The sequence below is a fragment of the Geospiza fortis genome, unplaced genomic scaffold, assembly GCF_000277835.1.
Source record: "Geospiza fortis unplaced genomic scaffold, GeoFor_1.0 scaffold102, whole genome shotgun sequence".
Taxonomy (NCBI): Eukaryota; Metazoa; Chordata; class Aves; order Passeriformes; family Thraupidae; genus Geospiza; species Geospiza fortis.
Window position 1 is genome coordinate 3,054,121 of NW_005054373.1, and position 26,495 is coordinate 3,080,615.

At 42.5% G+C, this 26,495-nt stretch overlaps 1 long non-coding RNA gene across 1 annotated transcript in view; it reads left to right on the forward strand.

The window, feature by feature from the left end:
* LOC115948311 overlaps positions 1-26,495 on the forward strand; it is a 243,265-nt gene that overhangs the window by 67,228 nt on the left and 149,542 nt on the right. The window contains exon 2 of the long non-coding RNA XR_004082142.1: positions 4,104-4,208. This is a non-coding gene — a long non-coding RNA (uncharacterized LOC115948311). The remainder of the gene's footprint in view (positions 1-4,103; positions 4,209-26,495) is intronic.

Sequence of the window (26,495 nt, forward strand, 5' to 3'; positions counted from 1 at the left end):
CGGGGCCGTCCGGGAGCTGTGGGAGCTCCGCAGCTCCCGGCGAACGCCGGGGACATTGAGTTCCCGGCCTGGGAGAGAGCCAGGGCGTGCCGGGGCTGGGGGAGGGAGCAGCGAGGGCTGCGGGCAGCCGGGCCGGGGACAGCAGCGCGGGGAGCGCACCGCTCCTGCCCGGGCCCGCTCCGCCGCCTGGGGCTGGAAAACACCCCGGGAAAACCAGTCAGCAACCAGCTAAATGCTGGGAAACGCTCTGCTTCATAGGAAAAACATCAAGTCTAAGGTGGCTTAGACTGGATACCCAAAATTAATAGACATATTTGACCTTAATCTGTCTTCCTGGACAAGTTTAATTATAGCAATTTCTTAACTTCAGCTCGAGATCTTGTTTCAGATGTGTTAGTGTTCTTTCAGTGTGTGGGGTTTTGTATTTAATATCACCGTGTTTTCTAAGGAGAGGCAAAAATCTGCAAAAATTGACTGGACTGGAATCACCCAGGACTGTAGAGATGCCTGTGATTAATTTCTCTTTCTAAATAAATTAATGTTTCTGAGATGAGATTGAATTGGGGGCGAGGAGAAAGAAATTAGAAATACTGTTTTAGAGCAAAATTTAAAAGGGAATTTATTTTGGAATGATTTTATTCCCTTTGCGCTCACAGCCTGTCCTGGCAGGAATCTTTCAATGTAAACCATTTGGCATGAGCTGATGATTAAAACCTGATGATGTACATGTTGATTTACACCAACTGGAGTCATAGCATTTGTTTTAGCCTTTATTTTTTTGTCTTAAATAACTTAAACAAAGATGTAAAGGTTGTAATATCTCTGTGTAATTTGAAATATAAATATTTGAAAATGCAGAATGTGCTACCACGCAGCGCGTTGTATGTGGGTAGCAGCAGTACACGCTATAGTGCACCCTTAGCAGTGCCAGCTGTGGAGGTGCTGCAGCTCTGAAGCTGCTTTTCTGAGCCTCAGTGCTGCCTGCAGCGTCTGGGGGAGTTTTACTCTGCCCCCCAGAGCTCCAGGCACTGTGACCCCCAAAACTACAACACCAATGACTGGCCAGAACAGGGGCTCTGGGTCAGCTCTGGGTTTTCTTAGTTGTTGTATAAAAATGCATTTCTGATTTTCTAGAAGTTTTAAAAGAGATGTTTTATCTCTTACAGAATAGATATGATTTTACCGTGTTTTACTCTTTCTCCGTTTACAAGAAAAAGCTAAAAATGAAAAATTTTAGACATGAGAGGCAATTTTGCATCTCTATTTTCATAAATTTGACACCTTTTATATGAAATAATTTCAAGTTTTCTATTAAAATGGAAAGAAACAATCAGTGCCTTAGATTGAAGCCTCTAAGAAAGCAGTTTTGAGCCATGCTGATGGTGTAGAAAAACTCCTGGGTTATTTAAATAAAAGAAATTAAGCTGTTCTCCTCTTTCTTTGCACGGGGCTGGTTTGCGCCTGGGATTCTAACAGAGCAGATGGACTCATTGCTTGAGTGCACTTACTTTAGTTCCACATCTTCCCCAACTCCAGGAACTTGAACTTGTCATTATCAGCCCCAGAAGGTCAATGCATTACCCAGGGTAGCAGCTCTTTCATGTGGCCTTTCTGAGGAGGGAAAAACCAGCTTTTAATCTTGGCTTTTATAAAACACTCTGTGTACTGGATACATCCTAACTTGTCATTTCCTCGTGTGTTTTAGTGCTGGGGAGATCTGGAGATGCTTTGTGATGCCACACAGATACACACATCCGCAAGAGGCCTAATCTGAAGTGAATCTTCTATAAATAATAAACAACAAATAGGCTCCTTTTAGTTATATTAGCCCCAAAATAGGTCATGTACGTTTGTTTTAAATGCAAACTTAACAATAAAGTAAATTCCCTAGGTGGAGAATTTGATGTGTTTGTGCAAATTTTCTGGACATAGTACAAAAAAAAGCCAGCACCTATATTTTACCATTTAAAATATTTATACATTGTCTCTTAAAGTCCTGTGTTTGAAATACTGTTTATAATAAACTCCCTAGGAGAGAACTAATAGTCACAGGTAAACACTTGCCATTTGTTAACTTAAACACAAAGTAATCTCTAACTTTTTAAAGAGAAACCTAGTGTTTCTCATTGCTTCCAGAAAAGTTGTTGCCTTTGTCACCTTCCTGCCTCCAAATATTCTGATTTTGCACCTGATGGTCCGCATGGTCTTGGAGTTCCATGGGCTTCTCGAGGAAGGTGATGGAGAGCAAGCCTTGTGTCACCAGGCTTTGTCCCTCTGGGCCTCCACTGGAAATAATAGTATGATTTTTAAATAAAAAAGGCTGCCTAGGCCATTCTGTTAGTGCTCTCTCATAACATACAAAATGTTAAATTCTGTGGTAACTGATAAAAGAAGGAGTATCTGAGCAATGGGCGATTTATTGTGGTTGGAATTAAAATGGCTATGACACCTATTGTAGTTTTCATACTATTTCTGCCTACTACAGCTGTGTTGGGTTTTAATTGGCATCTGTAAGTGCTTCTGTAATACAAATAATATATATAGGATGTCTCACAGTAGAACTAGACAAAGGTAAAATGCTCCAAACTGCAGTGCCGCATTTCCAGCTGGTGTTGTTCTGTGGAGTGAGGCTGGATCTCAAGTTGTGGTGTCAGCCATTGTAACACACATAATTTCTCTGTCCCTATTCATTTTCATCCCCGAGATGCATTGTAAAAGTGTAAATCCATCACTAGATAATTTTCAGTTCCATTATTTACCAAAATGAATAGTTAAGCAAGTCATTGTTATTAGTGGGATGCTATTGTTGTTTTGCAGAGATAGGCCCTGCCAAGGGCTTGAGTGATGTGCACTTGAGTGTTCTTTCAAGATCCTTGTACCTGTTTCATTTGGGAGGAGTTTCACTCATGTAAAATCAAACAGAAGCAATTTTAGTAGCCTCTGAAAAGAGAAGAAGGGAAAATGGATATTAATGAACTATTTAATATTCTGCTATGGCAGAGATGCAGTGATTTTGCTGTTGACACTTTTGCATGGAATTAAAGAGATCTGGTGGTTGTTTTACTCGTCTGTCTTTGTTCCTGAAAGACTTTTCAGTGTCATCAGATTTGGTTTTGTAACCTGAGAGAGATTTTACAGACATGCAGACAAGAAAAAAAAGCGCTTCTTTTTCATGAAATTCATTGGTATTCAAAACATGGTCCTTTGATGAATTAGAAATTTTGGCTAAAGCTTTAATGAGATTTTTATTTCCTGAACTTATGTTGGAAAATGTGTGAGCTGCACAATTCACAATTCTGAAGAAGGGTGGGCTTGGTTTCTCTGTTCAAGAATATTTCTGGCTTGTTGTTTATTGCTCAATACTGTATTGATTGGTGAGTTGAGAAGTTCATGATGAAGTGGAACAGTTTAGAGCTATGGATCTTTACTTTGTGGTGTGTAACGGGTGGGGAGCCTGTGGCTGTGGGTGCAGGAGAGCCTCAGGGAGCTGTGCAGGGATTGTGCAGCAGTGGCTGCTCCCCGTTCTGCCTCACCTCTGGTGGCCAGAGCAGGGCTGGAGGTGCCCCTGGGGCTCTCTGCCCGGGCCTGGCTCTGCTGCCCTGCAGGTCCTGAGCTGGGAACACCGGCTGGCACCCTCACACGCTGCCCGCACAAATGGAGCCAGAGAACCCTTGGTGGTTATTCGTGGTTAGTAGAATCCCTCATTGTGTGGATGGTTAGTGGGGACAAGTAATTTGGGAAGCTTTCCAGAAACTGCCATTGAGTGGCCTTCGATTTTATAACATTCCTTGTGTTCCCATGCTGTGCTACACACAAAAATTCTCCTGATTCAAGAACATTTGAGTGCTATGACTTACCACATTTGGAAACTCACGTGTTCCAGCATGTTAAAAGTATTAGGAATATTCAGGTAATCATTGTACCTTGTCTTTTCATTTACTTTAAATCAAAGTTTTTTTCCCGGTGCTTACGGTAATGTTTTGGTGTTGACTGAAAAGAAGGATGTTATGGAAGATTTTTTGTTAGTCATGTGGACAAGACAAAATTCTGTTTGTTCACATCCAACCCCAGCTAAATGTGTGTTTTCCATTTCTTTGTGCCAGCTACTTTCTGGATTTATCCTGAACGAGAAGAGGAATTACTGAATTAAAACCCAGGCAGGGAGTGTCCTGTGTTAGATGCTACAGTCCAGAAGTCGTTCAGAAATGGTGAGTAACCCTCTAACTTTGGATTTCCACGCTGGGTTTTAGGTGAAAGCTGTCTGATTTTCAGCCCTCAGTCTGGAGATTTGTGAATTGTGGCCGCAGTGCAAGTTGAAGTCTTTGAATGTAGATTATGGCATTCTGTATTTTCAGAATTTATATTTCAGCATTGAAGGCCTATTCCAGAAATAATAAATGTAGCAATAATTGTGATCTTTATTATTTTATCTGGGCAGCTGCAGCAGTCAATGATCAGTCTGTGTGAATGGATCTGGAATACAGAGGTCTGAACAAGTGGTTTTGGGAAGAGAAGGTTTCATCCACACTCTTACAATGTCCTGGGAGAGGGATTTCTGAAAATGTGATCTAAATGCAAATCTGTGTTTAAAAACACTGCAATGCCTGTGTGCTAATGCTAGTTGCTTGCTGGGGGATGTTTGGGGTAAGTTTGCTGGTGGTGTAGTCAGTGTAATTTTATTTTGATGTATTCAAATAGAAGATGCAGTATTATTTGAGAGAATGAGATCTTTCTCTTCAGTATCTGGTGCTAAGTGCTGCTTTGCTTCTCTGTTGTCAGTGTTATGGCAGTCTGCTTGTGTGTTCACTTTTGCCCAAACTACCCTGAATTGGAGGGGGCTGGGAGAGAACAAGGTGCTTGTAGGCAGGTTTGTGGAATCACTGCAGTAAGTTTTAAATGATGTATGAAATGAAAAATTCCTGTCTGATGCACAGGGCGAGCAGAGCCATTGATGTCTGTGAAATCGCTGCTGCAGAGGCTATTTCAGAGACTCACAGGGTGCTTTGGGTTGGGAGGAACCTCAAAAATCATCTCGTTCCACCCCCTGCCATGGGAACACCTTCCCCTAGACCATGTTGTTCAAGTTTTTCTAATAGTATTTCAGAAATGCCAACTTTTAATTTTTTTATAAAACTCTTCTGCTTTTGAAAGGCAGAAGTCTTTCACAGCAACAAAACTCATTAGAAAAAACTTTCAAGATGGTGCATCAATAAATATCCTGAGGCAGTTTTCTAGGTTTGTGTGGGTTTCTGAGCCTGAGCAGCACTACTTACAGAATGCCACGTGAGTCTGAGGGTATTGGTGAGGTTGCTTTGAACTGTCCTAAAGTGAGAATTTTAAAAGTTGAAGGATGGGATTCAAGAGCAGGAGCCCAGTGGTTTGTTTGAGAGGTAGAGTGGGTTTAGGAGCAGGAGTGGAGTAAGAGCTGAAAAGCCAGGAGTGCAGGGTTTGGGGAATGATGGATTTGTGTGGCTGAGACACAGCAGGAGCTGCAGGGCAGCAATGAGACAGAACAGTCTCTGTTTCCAGCTGAGTCACCCAAACTGTCCTCCTGCATCTCATGTTGTGGCTCCTGTAGGGGAAAATAAGGTGGTTTCAGTTCTAACAGACACACAGGGGTCCAGAGCAGCATCATCCTGGTTAGTCAAACATCTGCATTTCCTAGCAATGGAGTTTGATACATCTGTGCCAGTCTGCAAATGGAGTTGTGAGAGTTTAAGGAATGTGTGCACTGGTGACTGCATACACTTTTGCATTTTAGTTTTATAGATGTTCTAGAAGTGCCCTTTCAGCACCCTTTCTGTGTAGTCTTTGCATATTTAAATCTCTTATCAGAGAAATTTGTTGTGTTTTTAAATTGCTGATGGTCGGGGTTTTTTTACATTTTTATTGAAAACAATAGTGGAAGAGAAATAGTTTTGATATTGTGCCATCAGATTCTTTAGAAAGGAGAACAGAGTGTCTGAAGAAATTGAGAACACTTCCATAAATCCTGCTTTGGTGGTTTTTTTCTCTCTTTTTTTTTTTTGTTTGGTTTTGTTTTGGTGGTTTTTTTTTTTTTTTTTGCATATTCACATTGTGTTTCTGCTCTCTAAAAGTACAGACTTCCTTCCAGCTCTGCTGTTGTGCTGTGCTGATGCAAGCAAGCTTTTGAGTGGTCAGAAAGAAAAAAGATAAGAGAGCATATAGATGGCTTTTAAAGCCAGCAGCTGATCTGTTTGCTGCCATGATAGGCAGAGTTGCCCTTTTCTTAGCTCCTCAGTATTGGTTCCTTCATTCCGTATCTGGGGCTTCTGAATTGCCTGACGGATCCTGCCGCTGAATTTCCCTGCTGGGGAGCTGTCCTGTCAGAGCAGAAGTGCAGAGGCAGGGAAGTGGTGAAGAAAGCCCTGAACTGCTGGCGCTGGCTGTGCTCTCACAGCTCCCCAGTGTCCCCAGGCAGGGTCCCAGGTGTGCTCCAGGACCCCAGCCCGTGGCCCTGGCTGCTTCCAGCCTGCCTGGGGTCCTGTCGGGGGCTTGGGGAGGCCCTGCAGGGGTGGCCTCTGGGTTAGGGATCTTTGTTGAGGCGTTTCATGGTTTGTTCTTCTGAGGAAACAGCTCCTCCTTCCTGGCCATGGGTGTCTCCTGGCCTTGAAGTTGCAAATGAAGGTGCCGCCTTTATGATCATTTACTGTAGGTAGTGTTTTGTATGTGTTATTACAAATATTATTTAGACTTTGCTTTACTTGAAATGGAGGGGTTTGGATTGCATATACTGTGGAAAAAAGGAAATAAGGAGTTACATGATGTTTGCAGGGCAATTATATAGTAGACCATGATAAAATAAGAAGCAATAGCATGAATAAACCAGATAGTAATTTTTTTTTTCAACTGAAATTGTTTGACACAGTAAAGGACTCTGATTACTGCAAAGCATTTAATACTGAATCTAAACAGATTTTGACCAAATTTGGGTGTGGATCTTAGTCTCTGAAAAATATACCCACAAAAAATGCTGCAAGCTGTTCTTTCTTGAGTCCTGCAGAGCAACTGGTGCTGTCAGCCCATGGAAAATGCTTTTTGCAGCAGATTGCTTGTAAGATATGTCGTGCAAGAAGTTTGTGTGACTAAAGTGAATTTATCAGGCTGTCTGGAAGTTATTTGTTTTTCAAAGATCAACCTTCTTTTATACATATTATGTGTAACTCTTCTGTATACGTTACCTGTGGTTTACTGGAACTGTGCGGAAGAACCAGTGCTAGGAAATGCTGTTAATGGAGCAGGAGTTTGGGATGTTAAATAGGAAGAACTGGATGACTCTGAAGAAGTGATGAAAATAAGGTGAAATTGAATAGATCCAAGTAAGAATGGCTTTTCTGCTGGCTGGAAGGGGGTAGTGTTTTCTCAGGAGGAGGGGCCAGGAGCTGACTGAGGTACGACTGTGCCACCAACACGATGTGAAAAATCAAGTGCCACTCTCAGACATGCGAAGGAAAAAGTAATTCCAGAGAGGTTTGCAAAATACTGGTGCCGTGGTAACAGCAGCTGGCAGGAGCTCATCTATTTACAGAGGGAAAATGAGAAATCAGGACTGTCTCCTAGCTGGGGAACAGTGTAGGGGGATCTCTGGATCCCACCATTACTCAGGGCTGGGACAATTAACACTGAGTCAGGACTTTGTTTTCCTTTAACAAGGAAAGGACGATGGGTCATTTCTCCTGATGGTGCTCCTGAATGCATTTGAGATAAATGATTTGGGAATCTGACAAATTGGAAGAATAACAAGAAGTGTAAGATTACTTTTTTTTTTCCAACTGAAATGTGTTAGAGCCTCTATGACACTGGTAGCAGGTGAAAGAGGAAAACAGTTCTTGCACTCTTTGCTAAATTGATATACTAATCAGAGTGCCTTTTCCAGAAAAGAAAGAAAAGCCCCATTTTGCCTGGACTCTATCTTTGCTATTTCCCTTTTTTAGAAATAGAAGATTAGGAGGTGTCTGCACCAATGTGATAAAACATTCCTGTGGAATTGTATTGTATTTTCGCCTTGAGTTGCTGGAGAAATGAAGTTGTTGGCTTTCAGTGCTGCTTTGTTTTTGACCCCTTTTTGTGAATTCTCTGAGGAAAGAAACATATTCCCATCTTTTATAGTAATCAAATTTATCTGGCATCTCTCAGCCTCTTGCATTACTTATGCTACAGTTGACCAGCCTTGGGAAGGGTTTAGCAGGTTTATTTATTTATTGTTCTAAAGTGAAGGTTTTTGACTTGAGGTCCCCACGTAGTCCATGGGGATTTGAAGAGAAAAAAATGGAAGTGCTTTCTGCCATTATTTTGATACAGTTATTTTCTGTGAAGCTGTTTAAAAAATACCCCAGACTACCCAAAACCTAAACAAAGCCTCCCATTAGTCCAAAACCTCCAAGAAACGCTGAGAGAGGGAAAAACTTGATTATCTTAGTTATGCTGGAAATTCAACTTTGTCAACTTTCTTTTGCATCTTCTGTTTCTCTTGCTGTTTTGTCATCAATTTATTTAGATGATTGAAAAAAGTAAAGGTTGATTAGAAGGGAGACCTGGGGTATCATCAATTATTTTGATTTCAAATATGATGTATTTGACTAACAGCCTTAAAAGCTGGGACTGATTTAATTTTGTTTTATGGTCATGAAATCTACAGAAGGCTGACCTGGCCATCTTCCTCATCTTCTGCTTTGTAAGTCCCACACAGTGTTTGCCCTCTGATTCTTTGATTTTATGCTCTTTGAGGAGCAAACGATGATAGTGTGGAAATGTTCATATTCTGTTTCAGATGTATATACTCACGTAGAAGGATTTTTTGTTGCAGGAGAAAAATCAAATCCTTGTCACCTAAACTGCTAATTATGTTTGATAAATGTATGGTATATGTTTAATGCAAAGAGAATTTAAGAAATAATACACCTTGTGTAATTACAGCGACCGAGCTACTTCCATCAATCTAATTTTTCTGATTCAGGTTCATTTGCATTGCATTATTTTTATTAAATGAGCTTTCAGTGGAGCCCTGCTCTCTGTCAAGGGGAAGAATCAAACACTGCAGTGTTTCAGAGTGCACCGCGCGGGTTTGCAGGTGGCACCACGGGCCTGGCTGCTGGCACAGCCCCATGGCCACTCTCCTCTATTTCCCTGTCTGTTCCTCTGGGTCTTTGCACATTTCTGTCCCTCCTGCCTCTGCAGCACTTGGGAGCTGTCGCTGCTTTTCACCACAATGCAGCCCAGGAATTCTCCCATCTGATATTGAGTGCAAACCAGCCTCCCTTGTTCTCCCAGCCAATTTCCAAACTTCCAATTAAAAGAACAATAATTTGTAACCCCATTTCTAGTCACAAGACTGCTAACATTTAGTGGATGCAGTTGTAATTATCATTGAAGGTGAATATCAACTTAGGTTAGTGTATGTGTGACTGGGAGGGAGAGACAGACAGGGCTCTGCTGCTCTCCTTGGGAACGAATGCGTTCGTCCTCGTGTCTGGAATCACGTGCGGTACAACAGAAGAACACTTGCTGAAGGTCTCCCTGAGTCGCTCCTCCCGTGCCTGTGCCCCGGGTTCGTGTCCTGCTTTGCCCTGGTGCCGAGCAGCGTTGCTCACAGAGCAGTCTGAGGCTTTTCCTTGTCTGGGGCTCGGGGTGGCTTCCCTCAGTCAGTCAGACCCGCTGCTCCCATGGGCCCCTCTGGGGAGGGTCCATCAGGCAGGTAGGAAACCTTGCTTGCTTTAGAATAGACCTGCTCAGCTGCAGATTGAAGTCTGGAGAGTTTCCTTTAAAGGACACTGACTGCAGCTTTTGTTCCTTCAAAAGCAGCAGGGGATGTTCCACATACCTTCCCTTGGTGCAATCATTGTTAAAGACGTTTTCCCCCTTAAAATTGCTGGAATTCATTAAGTCAAATTCATTGGCAAGAAATCTGGGAACTGAGTGTAAATTATTAAGTCTCAGGACTAGTTAAAAATGGTTCATCGTGTGCATTAATTCTGTGGAAAACAACAAAAAAAAAGAGTAAATAATTTCCATTAGTTTAATGGAAATGAGATAGTGGCAGAGTTTCTCTAGTGTGTTATAATTACACAGTTTATTTGAAGAATAATATTCTAGAGTACTATAAGGAACTCCATACAGTTGTTACTACTGTAAACAATCATAATTATTAAAGTAGAAGGTTTTTTCAGGTCTGCATAGTCACTGAAAATTGTTAAAACTCTTGCACAAAACAACTGATTTTTAATTTTTTTAGGTTTTTTTAATGCTTAAACCAATAACTGTCAGCTGAAGAGAGAATGTGGAAAGTAATTGCTAGTCAGATGGCCTGGAATAACTTGAACTTTGCAGTTTCTCGGTGGTGTGCAGCAGCTTTGCAGACGTGTTTGGTGATGCGCTCAGAGCAGAGGGCTCAGCAGCCGCTCTGCTCTCTGGGGGAACTGAAGTGGGAGGGACTCGCTTCCCTGCGCAGGAGCAGCGCTCTGGGAAGCTGTGGCCACCGGGTCCTTCACAAGAGCATGGGAGGAACTCTGAAGTGCAGCTGATGCATTCTTTCGTTGGTTATAGATTGGAAGGAGTGTGAAACCATCTAATCTGACATCCTGGCTAGTGTGTGCCATTAAAATGAGCCCTGTTAATTCTGTATGAGCCTTAACTCTGTGTTTGAACAGCCCATGCTGGAGGAGAAGCTGTTTTCCCCTCACTACCCAGTCTTTGCAGTGCAAATCTTTGTCTTGGAGTTTCTTCCGCTTCGCAGGCCAGCACATTTTGGATTTGCCAATCAGCTTGTTCTCACAGAACCCCAGAGTGGTTTGGGGGGGAAGGACCCTAAATCCCCTGCCATGGCGGGGACACCTTCCCCTGTCCCAGGTGCTCCCAGCCCTGTCCAGCCTGGCCTGGGGCACTGCTGGGGATCAGGGGCAGCCCCAGCTGCTCTGGCCAAAACTCTGCATGGTTTCTGCCTGTGCAGATTATTGTGCAAACGGGTTAATGAAATCTTTTATTGTACTCAAAAATAAGGGAGCAGTTTTAATTCTATCCTTCCCAACACTGTCAACCAAAATTGTCATCTCATCAAAACTAAAATCTGGGTGCTTGCTGTCTTTCAAAATCCTGGAATTTTTCCGTATCGTTGTACCATGGTGAAAGAAATTAGCTGTGTGACTACTCTGGGGGCTTTGTTTGCCATTAAATATATTTCAGTCTAAACAGGATAATACTTGTTTCTGTTTTGTATAAAACAAAATATACATATGTTATTGTTTTGACAAACTCGGACACTGAGGCTCTCTGTTCTGTCCTAGTATTTAATGACATCATCCAGATTTCTTGGTGTCTTTGATGCTGTTGCAGAACTACCTACCTGTGTAAGAAGGAAAATATTTTGTAACATTAGAAAAACTCTGTAAGAGAAGAAAACGCTCAGTAAGCTATTTCAGTGATCTCCAGAGAAAGGGCTGGGAAAAATAAATTACTTTCTAAAGTTTGGGATGCACATTTAAAATGTGGTCTGGCAATTTTATTGGATTATTTGAATTTTCTTTTTAATTGGTTCAATTTTATTGAACTACTTGAAGTTTTAAGCTATATGGTATTTCTGCTATTTGTGTGTTATTAAGCTTCCAGTTCAATTAGCTTATGGAGCAATTAACAGGGTGTTAGCAGGTGATTTAACAGAGGATTAATCCCTGCCATGGTCTGGGGTAGAGCCTGGGAGGGTAAAGGCACAGGGCTGACCTGTTTGTCTCTGGTTATTAAATAACTTCTGTGATTGACTCCTGGGTAAAAGAGCTCAGTACAGCAACTTCGAGGATTTATTTTAAAACAGATTGTCTCGTTGGTTTAATTGGACCTGAAAGTGTGTATTTGGCAAAAATTGCAGCCTGTTTCAATCAAGTTTTTCAGGCTAATCAACTATAGTTTTTACCCAATCAATCACTGAGAAAATAGTGTTGTTTATAACACTGAATAGGTTATGTTTTAAAAAAATATATTAATCAGTAATTCAGAGAAATTAAAATCCTGAATGCCACAGAAGTGCATCTCTGTGGATGTAATTGATAATGCCTTTGAAATTAAAAGCCTTTATAACAGTTTCCTTATCTGGTATTGCAGTTTCCCTGCTGTTCACCAGCAAACCAGATTTTCTAACTAAAAAAATTAACTGCAAATCCCTGTGAACTGTGCTGTTGGCTTTGGTGCAGGGCATGAAATAATTTTTCCATCTTAGCCCGCCGCTCTCCGAAGGTCAGCCTTTCAATTGGGCTGTTACTGTCTTGCTGCAGAGTTTCCAGGCTACGTTAATTTTTGGGCTGCCATTGATGGATGGAGCAGTTGGAATTGTGACACGCAGCAGCCTGACTGGAATGACCTGCAGAGGCAGATGTCGGCCTCTTATTTCATGCCCGTTTGTCAGAAAGAAAAAACAGCTTTTTTTTTTTTTTTTGAAGCAGTCCTGCTTTTCCACATGGAGAGAGCACTTGTGGGTGGGTGCTCTTGATACACATACATAGAGAGGCATATAAAAAATGCCATTTATTTATCATTGCTGGAAAACCTGGTGGAGTCTCTTGAGAATTCCTCAGTGCCCAGTACCACAGATGTGCGTATTCTCATGTTCCGTATTTTCTGTGCTGCAAACCGGTGTGCAAGAATCATCTTGAGAATTTATTGTTTCATAAAAAGCTTTTATTTTGCCCACAGACAAGCTGAGAAAATGCACATTGTTCTTTTGTGGTACCTGGGAATTTACAGTTTCAAAAGAATTTCCTTTGTGATCTGCTTTTGAAGATTCATGGTACATCAGAAAGATTTTCTGTTCCTTGTCCAAAATTTCTCAGTGAGGATGACACAGACCCTTATTGGGTGCACTGGACTGCTCCTTTCATGTGAGAGCCAAACCCTCATCCACAAATTAACTTGGGGAGGGAATTTTTCATTAAAATATAAAAAATCAGTTTAAAGGACCGATGCAGACAGGAAAAGCTGAACTTTCCCACTTGGCTTATACAGAGTCCTGAGGGAGACGTAAATTATTTGGTTGATATGGGTAGAAAAAAAGGAAATATTTAAATTAAAGAATGAAAAATCACTGTAACTGTCAGGGTTACATGTGAGCAGATCTGAGTGAAGCCTTTGAGTGCCTGTCCTGCCTTTGGACTCTGCCAGGGGCATGGAGGGAAGGAATTGTGGGGTGATTCTGCCACCTTAATGGAGCAAAGTTTTGCCATTGATTTTGATTGGATCAGAATTTTACATTATGACCTTTTCTTTATTTCATCATTCTCCAACTGAGATTGCTTTCCTTTTCTTAGTAAATTTTAAATTCTTAGTTTTAATTTTGGAACGAATTCGTTGTTTCTAAAATTCACAGAAGACATAGAAAACATTAAAGAAAAAGAAACATAACTTAGGTCTGTTGTGGTCTAGTTGGAATCACATAAGAGTCAACTCATTAATCATAAAGGTATGAAAGAGTTGTGCAAACCTGCAGATAATAAAAAAATCTATTGTAAAGTAATGATGGGTCCAGGTCCATTTTAGTGACAAACTCAAATAATTTTTAAGGTCATCTTTTATCATTAATGTACATTTTAATACTTGAGAATCCAAAGTTGTGCCTTCATTTAAAAAAAATAAAGAACTGTAAGCTGTGAAAATAGGAAAAGAGTGGGAGCCTGGTCTGTGTTTAATGTAAATAAATAAAAGATGTGTGTTTTTTGCAGCACGTGTCCTTGTCTGCTAGAACAGCATCTCTAGAGATCCTGTGATCCCTGTCACTGGATGCCTGGAATTTCAAGGCTGGATATTTTTAAGGTTTTTTCCTGTGTAACTGGAACAGCTAAAGCAGAAATGTGGATTTGGTGCAGAGATTATTGCATGGGTTTCTTTGTTGACGGTTTTGTGGAAGATAGACAATATTAAAAGGGCTGACTCTTTTCCTAGGTACTAGCAGTCTTCAATTTCTTGAGTCTTTCAAAGTGAAAGCAGAAACCAGGGAAATGCTGCTGGTGAACACAGGGTTAGTGGAGGTCGAGAGCCTCAAAATACAAAAAAGAGCAAATTTCTAGGAATGTTGCTAACAGCAGTTGGGCTTCCTAGTAACTGCACAGAATCCCTCTTTGCAAATTATGCATAGGTGTTTATTGTAAAATTGGTACTGAAAAATATACAGGACGTATTTAAAAATAAAAACTACCAATTTAATTGTTGTGTGCCTGAAAAGAGAAACCTTCTCCCCACGGCCATGTACCCTGGGATTCTTCTGAGCCCTCAGGCTGTGAAGTCTCTGGCCTCTGCTCTCAAGTAAAGGGCTGTTTTTCTTGGGAATTTCATCACTAACATTTAAAATGCTAAAAAGTTGCTAAAATCCCAGCCTCAGGGGTGCTGCTGTGCTATGACAAAAGCTGAGCACACAGTTCTCCTTATTGCTGGAAAATTTCTCTGCGTTGTTGATATCCCTAATGTTTTGCCACAGGTGGGAACCCCAGTGTTGCAAATCTCAGGTGTGTTTAGAAATCCTTTTCTATGTATTTAAAAAAGAAAGGCTGTACAGGAGTGTCTGTCGTGGCAGCTGGGGCTCTGCGTCCTTTGGAAGGTGCTTTGGCTCTGCTCTCCTACTGCTTTTCCATTTCCATGTCATTGTCCCAGGTGGGGCTGCATGCTGCAGCCTGTTCACGAGACTTGCCTCAAAGTGCTGCAGATGATCAGGACAAGTTGTCATTTCTGTTTCAGAAGTCACTGGTGGAGACTAACAAAGCCCTTTTCCCATGCCATGCCACTCGTCCCCAGGGAGCAGCTGAGGACATGGACCTTTTACCTCATTGATCCATTGGGTCCTTGGTGTTCAAGGACTAAAAAGGGTTGGTGACATCTCTCTCCTCTCCATGTTTGGAATGACGGAAGGAAATGGGTCAGCTGAAATTCTCTCTTTATGAGGTTATTACTATAACCAGATGTTGAGGTTTTCCAAACATGCTCCATGGTTTGTCTTTGCTTTCCAATGTGAATGTGGAAGCCAATTACTTTGGACAGTGTTTCTTAGTGCAAAGCCAGGAACTAAATATGGCTGTGCTGCTTGAAGTGCCAGTTAAAGCTGTCTTGGTAGAAATAAACCTTGCTGGGTGTGTGGGGGAGTTTGCCTTCTGTTAGGGACAAATGTTCCCATCGTTGTCATCCTGCTCATTCAGAAATCCTGCTGCTGCTTTGACTTGCTTTAGGTCATAAGTGCAGGTTGGTGACAGTTCATGTTGGTGTGCTGGGAGGGTGTGCAGCCCTGGGGAGAGCTGGGGGAGCAGGGGTGGCTCAGGGCACAGTGCACACCCTCTCTCCCGTGGGGTCAGTCCCTGGGTTACCTGCCATGCAGTGATGCAGTGAACTGCTCCAGCTCACCCCTCCCACTGCCCTGTCCTTGGGCTCTGCCCTGGGTCACTTTTCTTCCACCACACATTGTCCTCAGAGATGTCACTTCCCAGAAGTGGCACTTCAGGTATTTTCTTTCACACCAACTCCCTCTACTGAGGACCCAGTAGCACCAGGGTGGTTTGGAAGAGGGCACAGAAGGGTTCGATGGCATCACCTTCCTTGGAGATGAAAAGGAAACCATTTTTTCTGTGTTCAGGAAGAGAGTGGTAGGAGAGCTCTGGGAGCTTTGCTTTGCAGCGTGGATGTCAGAGATTTTAACTGGCTGGAGTCCTCAAGTGATCAGTGCTCTCTCAGTGTGTGATGTCAGGTGCTCCCACGTACCCGCCTGTTATCTCTTCTCATCCCTGCTGTCCCTGCCTCTCCTCTCTACGTGCAAAGCGAGCAAGGACATTTTTCCTATATCTGCTTGTGCATTTTTTCAGCAACGGTGACACCACGATGGTGTAACCAGTTTTCTGAACATAACATGCTGTATTTCTTTGCACAGTTGAGCTTTCTGTGTGCCCATTGCTGCTGATAAATAAAGAATAAAATGCAGCATCAAGGGCCACATAGCAAAGTGGGATGATGATTTTTGTTAAATTTTCTTGATATAAGTCTTCCTGATAAACTTCTCATTTGGCTGATGTAGTGGAGCCAAATCAGAGCTACACTGATGAGCTTTTATTGCCATCAGGTTCTGTCATTCTCCCTGTCCATTTCATTGGACAGAAGTACAGACTGTTCCATGTTCTCACGATTCAGGACATGAAACATTCCCACCCTTTGAAAGATACAATGTTTATACAATAGGATCCAGAAAATCAACTTAATAACAAAGATGAGCTCTGAAAAATACCCGGCAGTGTTTGGAGAAGAAATTGACTCCTGGATCTGAGACAGGTAGAATGGGGAGGAATAATTAATTATTCAGGGGTCATCCATTACTAAAAGTATCCTTTCACCAAGTCCCGAGAATTGTCTTCCAGTGGAAATTGTACAATTACCTATGGAGTAAACGGTCTAGTGTACATTCATATGTCAAAGCGTGCTTCGAGATGTATGTCAGCACTTTTGTGCAGGAGAAGGAAATAAATCAGAGCCATGCCTGAACTGTCTCCTTGTGCTGGTGCTCCAATGTCCTGTTTCACCTGCTGCAGCTGCTGTGAGGTCCCTGAAAGGCTGATAAGGCTTCCTTGTTTTGTCAGGCTTCCTTCTCCTTTTCCCCATTTTTCTTATTTCACTTTGTAAATGAAGTGATCAAGTGTAAAAGTTTCCCTTTAAAATCTCTTACACTTTTTTCAGAGCAAATTTCTGTAACTCTTTAGTTTGCAAATGAACATCCTTCATTCTCTTGTGAGCCTGGGCTATTGAAACCCTTGATGAGTATCAACTACTCAGAGTTCTCAAACACTTCTGGGCTGTTTTCATGGGGGAGCCTACAGCTCTGCTCAGGCCAGACCACCACGAGCTGGGCAGCACATGACTCTGGTGTCCACTCAGTCTTCCCAGACACCAGGGCACCTTAGCTGGGGCAGCTGCTGAGCAGACCTCAGCATTATTGGAGGTTTTGCCACGAGGACGTGAGAATCCACTGGGGGATGGCAGCACGCTGGGGTTCCCAAGGGCTGCCTCCTGTCTCTGATGTTTGCTCAGTGTTTGGCTTCTGTGCTGTTCACAACTTCGGTCAGAGGTGTTGCACGTGCGGCTGGCCGAGTCAGGGCTGTCAGCAGGCTCTTGGTTCAAGGAGAGCAGGGCTGGGCACGGGGGTCTCTGGGGGTCCCTGCAGTGGGACCTGGCACTCAGCTGCGCTCTCAGGGCTGGCAGCCCTGTCTGACACCACCTGGCCTCGTCCAGCAGAACTGCAGAAAACCAGTGCCCCTCGGGGCTGGGCTTTGTGGCTTTTCTGCTTGCAGGTTGCTTTTTTCTTCTGGAGCAAATGACTTTGACTATCCAACTCCTGTTGCTCAAAGAAATCATATTATTTCTTTTTTCTTAGCTCCCTTTGCCTCTCTCTGACAGATTTAAATAACAGCAAGGCTCCTATTTAAAATGATAACATCCAGGAAATTAAAAGTTAAGCTGTTCCCTGTCCGTAGCTCGGTGTCTCTGCTTTCCCCTCTCAGCTGTGGTGTAAATGAAGGACGAGGCTCAGCCTGGACTTCCAATTTCCTGGCTGGTGTCTCTGTGTATCAAAGGCTGCTGTTGTACAATCTTCATCTCTGGGAAGGATTCATACACAAAATACTATGGAAAACTAGAGAACAGTCAGAGGAGAAATTAAATACTCTGCAAAAGTTCATATTAACCTAAATTACCTCAATGTTTTGTTGAGTAAGCAACAAATTTAGAAACTGAAGTGCTGTAAGTAAAAGGCTCCTCACTTGTGGGTTACTTAAAATTAGAGTTTATAATCTCTTCTATCTTTGCTTTGCCTTTGAGCAGTTGAGGAGTTGTGTCATGATGGTTGTTCCCCCCTCAGCCCCTGGCAGAGGAGGCCTTACTCTGATTTACTCCGAACTGGGAGCGCTCCCACGGCCCGGGCAGAAGGGCACTGCAGTCTGGGGAGGATGTGGGTGCCCCTGATGTGCTCCAGGGAGTTACTGACAGAGAGACTGTTCAGGAGAGCAGGGAAATAGTAGAGAAGATCAGCAGGTGAAAGACACCAAGGGCAAGGCAGATTTAAGACTAATTAATCTGTTGCTGCAAAAATGAAATTAAATATTTTACAAAACACTTCAGTTTCTGGTTAGATAAAGGTTGTTGGCCAGGAGCCTTGGCAGGGCCCATTCACACCTGAGCTGCACCTCGTTGCCTATCACAGCTTACAAAATCCCTTCTCTGTTGCTGCTCCGCTGATTCTCCCAATCTGGAGAAGCAAAAACAACAGCTTTTTTTATTGTTTTAAATTCATCATATGACATGCATCTTTTGGTATGAAATGATAGATGAGCTCTCTTTTTTGTATCAATACATATTTTTTTCTGGTTTTAACTTCACTGAATATCTTCCCAGTCTGTTCCTGGTCAGGCTCCTGGCAGGTGCATCTTTCTTTATTGCTGTGAAAAATGGGGTGCCTTTATTCTTATTAAACTCAAAATATCTGAAGTGAATTTCAGATTTATACAGGGAAGTCTCACTATTTACAGAATGAATCATAAATGCCAGTAATGCAATTTTAAAGAGACGTTTTCTCACAGAAGAAGTAAAATTCTTGAATCTGGATGTCTGGTTTTCCTGCTCTCACCAAAGCAGCTGGGAATTTTCTCTGTATTGCTTGTTATTTCAATACTCCAAAACTAAACAGCAACAGAGAAGAGAAGAGAAAAAATATCGTTTTTTCTGTCTGTTCAGGAATTTGTGGGTGTTTTGTGTTTGAGAGGTGCTGGAGTTATCCTCTGTGCTAAAACAGACCAGCAGAGCCAGCACGGTCAGTGCCAGGGAATGGGAGAGGAAGATTTCAATTCCCATTGATTTTCAGGGCTGTGATTCCTCCCTGTGCTGTGTGTGCTGCCTGGGGAGCAGGACACAGGCCTGGCTGCAGTGCTTGGCAAGGACAGCCCCTGCTGCTCATTCCAGTGGGATCCCACTGACCACAACTGCCTCAGCTGAGGGATCATTTTTTGTGCTCTTTGTGACGTTGAGAAAAAGCTGCTGTTTGTGGGCTTGGAGGGAATTGGGGCGGGGGCTTGCTTGATTTTTTATCACTTTGTGGGACTATAAATCTGTTCTTTCCAATTATATTCACAGATTTTATTCCAGAATTTGATCCCTCTTCAGTCATTTCACAGTAAAACTGGGAAAAAACCAGTCTAAGCAATCCGTAGCCTAATTCTTCCCTTCCTACAAACACCACGGCATGTCCCACCTTATCTTTTCCACCTGTGCTTTCTGCATTTGCTGAAATTAAGGATCAGGTCCTGCCTGCTCCCAGGGCTCAGCCCCCCCTGCTCCCAGGGCTCTTCTGGGCTTGCTCTGGGGAGATACAGGTTGGGTGTGTTTGGGAGCTGCTGTTTTCCCCTCCCCTTTATCATTTCAGGAGAGTCATTTTCATCATAAACCAACATGTCAGCCAAAGCATCTACATTAAAAAAAAAATTATTTCACAATTTTCCACAGGCACATTTGATGTAAACCCTGGAGGTGTATTCCCCGAGTACCTATTACCTCCATTTTAGGGAAATTACATTAAATTATTAGTGACAAATTTACTTGTCTGCCAATGTGTTTTTCTTGAATTTTACTACAACATCAATACTTGGCTGTTTTATATGGGCCCTCATTTACCTGTCTTTGAAGGCAGTCACCCCTCTGGGAGCCTTGCCTGTCACTAACATGCACTAGGAAGAGTCTTTAAGTTTAACATTTGCTGTTTTGAATCAGAGGAAAAAATATGTTGCACTTTAAAAATATAATCTGTTTCTCCAATCTTTTAGTGTGTGCTGGCTCTTTTTTAGAGACCAAAGCCAGGTAGGAGGGCAGAGGAGGTTCTGGTTTGTCAGTGTAAAGGTGTTCACCACGAGGGACTTCAGCTTCCCTGCTCTGGTACACCTTGGCTTGGGGAAATGACCAGATTTTGCTTGTGTTTGTGTCTGTTCAGGAATCCAGCCTGATGCCAAAATAAAAGCAGATGGGAAAAAAAAGTCAGACTGGGATCTAAATTCAATGAAATTCAAAGCTCTTCCAATTGCATGAGAAAATACAGCCACGAGGCATATGGAAAATAATTCAGGCTTTTTCAAGCAGTTCCGGCATGCTGGGAGTGAGGGTCACTTGTGGCCTTTTTAAAATCTTTAAAATCTTTGTCTTCAACTGCCATTAGTGTTAATTCCAAAGAAATGAATGTTTCTGGATTTACTATGCTGCAGCAATGTTTGTGTAAGCACACCAAAACTATTCTGCTTTTTGAAACAGAAGCTTTTGCAGAGAGTGCACAGGATCCTGGAATGCTTTGGGTGGGAAGGGACCTTAAAGCCCATCCTGTCCCACCCTCTGAAGAGATTATGAAGATACTACCACAGAGTAGCTTAAAAAAGCTTTAATCAAATTCCTCTCCATTTAGCAAAGCAGCAGATTAAAATCAGCTTTTAAGTGGGACTTTAGTTAGAGTCCCCAGAAAACTTCTGCTCTGAAAGGGAGAGAGGGGATCTCTGGGTACAAGTTTGTGGGAGGAGGATGATGGTAGTGCCAGGATAATTCACTTCCCCTACTGAACACAACAGGACTAAGCAATGTGATAAGAGGAATTGTATTAATTTTTAATCTTTTTAATTCTGTTTACAAACTGCTGATAAATTCAATTTTTCTTTCGCATCTTCCCTCACTCTTAAATATTATTTCAGAGACTTTGCTTTGCATCTTTGGCACTGGGACTGCCATAGATCCATGAGAATTCTGTGGGATAAGTGTTACTTTCCCTTGTATTATATCCAAATCTTGAACAAGCAGCAAAATGGAGCATATACTTAAGATGTACCTCATAATTCATTTCAATTTATTCCCTCACCGAATCAAAATGATTATATAAATCAATGCAATTTTAAACTGATTAACCTCAAACCCTCTTAATAAGAAAGTGGGGGCCACAGAGTTCAGGGGATGTAAAATGCCTTTATGTTGGTTTGCTGATTTTTTTTCCTAGGACTGAAAATAGAAGATGCCTATTATTGCCATCAAATATAATTTGATGAGGAATTTATATTCGTCAAGGACTTTTTTAGATGTTGCTGTGCCAAAACCCAATGTCAGTGCAATGTGTTTTGGCCTGAAAAGAAGGTGAGGAAGCAAAGGGGACCTTGCTGCTTCCTTGGGGTTTTTTACTATGCACTGAGTTTTAAAAGGGCTTTACACTTTTTTTGAGAGCCTGGTAGAAATTTTGGAAGGATTGCACAAAACTGTTTCTGACCAGTTCCTCAGTGCTCTGTGGGGCTGTCTGGGGAAAGGGCTCCTTTCCTCTTCCCTGCTGTGCTGCTTTCCCCACGTGTGTCCTGCAGGACGTGGTTCCTGGTGCTGCTGGGCTGGAGCATCTCCAGGGTCTTTCCTGTCCATAAGCATTCTGTGCTCTGTGCAGAACTCACAGCCCAAGCCAGCTCTAAGAAGGCAAGGACCAGCAAAGCCCCAGTGTCAGAGTTTGCCTTTGCGTCCTACAAAACCTGCTGAGACAGAAAAGGTGGGAGCCTTCCCACCTTGTGTTTTGTTTTGGCACTCCAGCACCTGGGACAGGAACTGCCTGTCCAGCTGAGCTCTCAGTACATGGAAATGGGCCAAGTCAGGCTTTTCTGTGGGAACTGTCAGTAAAACCTGGCTGTCCTTAAGATCAGTACTTCATTTATGTGTTCTCTTTGTGTTTTGGACAGCCTGTTGTTCAAGGGGGTCAACCTGTTGGTGAGCAGGGTGAGCCCAGTGCTGAAATGTGGCTGGATGTCCCTGTTTGGGAGAGGGGAAGGGATCCTAATTACATTTTGGGAAAGGGGAGATGATACTTAAGGTAATTACATACTGCAATGCTGCTGCTGCCAGTGACTAATTGAATTGGGATCAGGCTTGCCCGGGGTGGAGCAGTGGCTCACATAAGTGAAACACTTCTCAAAATAACAGTGAGACAGTTCTGAATGGAACAGTCACCTTGGCTGACGTCTGTGCATCCTGCTGGGACTTGTTCCTGTTTCCATTCAGAACCTGGCTCACCTTCCTAGGACAGGTCACTTATTAAAGCTTCAGCCATCTGTGCTTGTACAGAAGATGTGACCTCATGCTGTCTGCCAAATATCGTAAAGAAATATATTTAAATAATTGTACAGTAAATGGTTTCCTTATTTTAGCATATAATTGTAAATTCAGATGGAAGTTTACTAAAATATGTTTTTCTTCGTGTCCCCTCCATCTTGAATGTACAAGGAAACCTGGGTGGGAGCTGTTTTTCCTAAAATACTTCCACTAAACGATTTGCTGGGAGGAATATCTGAAGTATCACTGAAGAGTCCTGTTAATATGTTAAGGATTATTTTTATCTCAGGTTGGAGAACAAACAGCATAATTAGGTCTGTTTGTTCTAAACCTTTGTGCTTGCCTGTTCTAAACTTTACCTCTGTTTCTGTCTTGGGGGGGGGTTTGTGTGTTTTTGTTTTGGTTTATTTTCCCCCTTTGATTATGGCTTGAAATACAAAATATTTCAGACTCTTAGTGCCACGTTCTGTCCTTTCTGTTCCTGTTTCAGGTGTTCTCTGTGTTCTGTAGCAAACACGTGTGTGTTTATCCCTTCTTTAGCTCAAGATGGAGGGTTATGATGAATCCAGTGGATGCAGAAAATGTCCGGATCCTTGGGCTCCCGGAGCCGCCTCATGCTCGGTGCACACGGGCTCTGAGCATCCTGAGAGGGACGTGGCAGCAGCCCTGACCTTTCCCTCCAGCCGTGTGGGGGCAGGGGCAGAATTAGCACCATCCAACCGCGTTTCAGCTTGTTTTAACTGCTAACTTCCATATTTACACACCCTAATGTCTTCTGGAAATGTAAAATCCTTTTTAGCAAATGTGGTCACGTGTTCATTTAAATGAGATTTAAAAATTTCACCTCTCAGTGCATAACAAAATGCCTTTAAGATATTTTACTGATTGGGATAATGGTCCTAAAGGTCAACACAAATATTTAGCTTCTACTTTTACTTGTGCTGTTTCACAGGTTGGACCCGTTTTTAATTTAGAGTCATCTCAGAGAATATTTTAAGGACTCTTTAGACGGCTTGTGGGAAGGCATGAACAATAGGTCCTACATGCAGGAAGGTGTTGGTTATAAAAGGGCTTAAATTGGCTTTAGTGTAACTGGAAACCAAATAAATGGTGCTGGAAACTCCAGGAGGAGCCGGAGCAGGTTTTTCTGTAGTCCCCAATTAGTGCCATTACAAAGTCTAATGTGCCCAGCGTGGCCCGGCAGCAGCTGTGATTGATACAAAGCTCAGCCAATCGCGCCGGGGCCCTGTCAGCTCTCATTAGGCTGGGATCAATTACCAGGATTTGAGACCAATTTGAATGAAAAGTAAAAACACATTGTTACCACAAATTTCATCAAGTGAATATGCTGTATAAGGAAATAGATCAGCTATGACCTCTTTGACATTTTCAAAATGTTTAAAAGCTGAAGTTAATTCTTTGTGATGTCCTTTCATCTTGAGTTGACAACAGAGAGACCTGGAGTGGTGACAGGCCTTGTCAAGTGGCTCTGCCTTATCAAAAACAATACCCTCCAGATCTTTCAAGCCAAAAATTCTAATCTAAGATAATTGCAGTTACAATTTCATGAGCTTTTCTGCCTTTCCCTGAACCATTATTTTGTGTGAAGTAGCAATTTTTCTTTCTCTCAGTGCTTTTTTCCCTATGAAAGGTGTGATGGTCACAGAGGGTGGGTGTGGTGGGCATGAAGGGGAGCCCAGGATGCCCGGCCAGGCAGTGCCTCAGCTGGGCCTGGCCATGTCTGTGCCATGTCTGTGCCATCCCTGTCCATCTGCTGTGCCCGGGCTGTCCCAGAGCTCTGGGCAGTGCTGTGCGTACAGGCACTGGGACATTACCCTGCTCTGGGCTCTTCCACCTCAGCCTCCTCCTGTCCTCTCTGTGCCTTTCCACGTGCGATGGGTACTCCAGCACAAGTCCCTGCTCTGGCTGAGCAGGTGACAGCAGGTGAGCCAGCTCCTGCTCCTGCTGCCACTGCTGAGTTCTGGTGCCAGCCCACTCGACCCAGTCCCCTCCTGTAAACTGCATTATTTAACAGGTGCTGACCCACAAAGCTCATCTCAACGGCGTGAAGGAAAAACATCTGAGCCAAATTTCGTTTCCCTATCATGGTAGTTTTTTCCTAGTAATTTTCTCTGCGTATCTTTCAAATCAAAATATAAACCAGATCAAAGACTGAGGCAGTAGCAGAAGAAGTCTGTACTATGAGATGGTGTTCTGGAGCACATCTAACATTGGACAGATCTGAAGGGAAGGAGACTCAGGGACCTGAGCTGTTAATTACCTGGTTTACTCAGGACGATGTATTTTCTTGGCTGACATTTTCCTTAGATTAATTCATTTCTCCTTTTGGTGATCACTCCAGTCTCTTCAGGTGTGCATTTACATGCCATGTCAGTAACCCCTCGCATGCATTTTTGCTGTGTCAGTAAACATTTCTGAAAAGAAGATTTTCAAGTGTGAATTATTTATACTGTATGATAAGCAAGTAGAATGTTGAAATTCAGTACTAGTTCGTAAGATTTTTTTTGCATGATTTCTCTGTGTCTCCTATCCTAACCCAGCTTGTGTTGGAAAGAGCCCTTTCTTCTCTTCTGACACATTACTAAAGGTATTATGCACACCTGAGATGATGTTCATTATAATCTGTTGAAAATGGAGGTGGCAGAGAGCTGAATTTCATTGTATAACTTGATCTAAGGGAAGACTCTAATGGCAAACAACAGTCAGCTGAAGGTTGCAAAGGCTGATTTTATTAGATTTATGAAAATTATTCCTACTTTTGGACAGTTCTGGTTGTTAGGTCAATCGTGTAATTCCTGTGGACCATCTCATCTTCCCTGTGCTTCTCTTTGTCACCTGTGAGATACCTGAACATGACAGGGTTGTAGTTGTTTGCTTGGGGCCTATGGAAATCCAGGCTATATTAGTTTTCACAAGCCTTTTTGAAGATAGAAATTAAGGCTATATTTAGAAATGTGTCAGCACTGTTTACATTTAGTAAATATAAATGTGTTACTGGGGTTTTGCATGGTTTTATACCTCCTTTAATCAACGAGTGTGCATTGCTACACTCTGTACATACAATACACACACATATAAATACTCAGTGTGAAGTGCTGCATCCAGAAACTCCAAAAAGGGACTTACCATTTCATACTGGGAACTGCTTTGGTTTATTTTCCCCTTCAAGCTGTAGAAATCCTAAATTATTTACACTTGCTGTTCAGGCTGTAATAGAAATAAGTGCAGTCTAATGTGTTTCTCATTTGATACCGACAGTGTGAGGTGTGAGCTTGGACTAGGGAGGAATTTTCTGTGAAACAAAACCTTGGGAGCTTTTGCCATGGCTCAAAAGCTCTTCACTCTAAGTGTTGGAGCACTCTGATTTCCTGTGTCCCTCTCCCACCCACCAGTATTCCTTAGCAAGCCATTGGATGGTGGATGAGCTTCTCCTACAAAAACGAGTCCTGCCCTAAGTACCTCAAAAATAGAGTTATTTCAGGACTGTTAGAGCTCTAACCCAGGGGCTGTGGTTTCACTTGGAGAACTCCTTCATAAACTATTTCTGTAACACAGGACTGCTTAGATCAGTGGCCCAAGAAATCTGGGGTTGCAGAGCTGTGAGAATGGTGATGTAGCATCCACACATTTATTCTCTTGAGAGGGATTCTGGTTAGAAGCAGAAGAGACCAAGGGTTTGTTTGGTTGTAATTCATTGTAATGAATGAGAGAAAGAGAAAAATGTTACTGAGAGTTTTCATTTTTGGAAAATGTTTGCATTTTAAGTGTGGAGAAGAGAAATACACATGTATGTGAGGCTTTTTCAATAGCTGGTGTTCATGCAGCTAGGCAAATGCACAGAGTCCTTGAGGTTGGAAAAGATCTTTGAGATCCTTGAGTCCAACTCTCAGCCCAGGGCCACCATGATCACCCCTTAAACCATATCCCCAGGTGTCATAGATACACACACACATATAGACATACATATACATATAAATGTATATATAGTCCTTAAGTACTGGAATTGTTTTGATGAAGCCCACTAGGTTATTGCAGTACATTTAATTACTAACTGCAGTCACAGTGCTGCCAAGCTCCGCAGGGTTTGCTCACACCAGCTCACAAAGGAGAGCTCTCTTCTCCAGCAGATTCCAGCTCTCATGATTGGTGTGGAAAGGAGCTTAATTTACCTGGAGTAGCACAAGCCCTTTGGAAAGAGGTGCCCCATTCCACAGAAGTGTCATTCTCCGCATACTCTAAATACTGTACATATTTACCAAATTTAAATACATATTTACATATGTCAGAATGACCCAATTGAAGGGAATGACTCCCTTGATACCTTTTAGAGTCTATTAGGTAAATAAGCG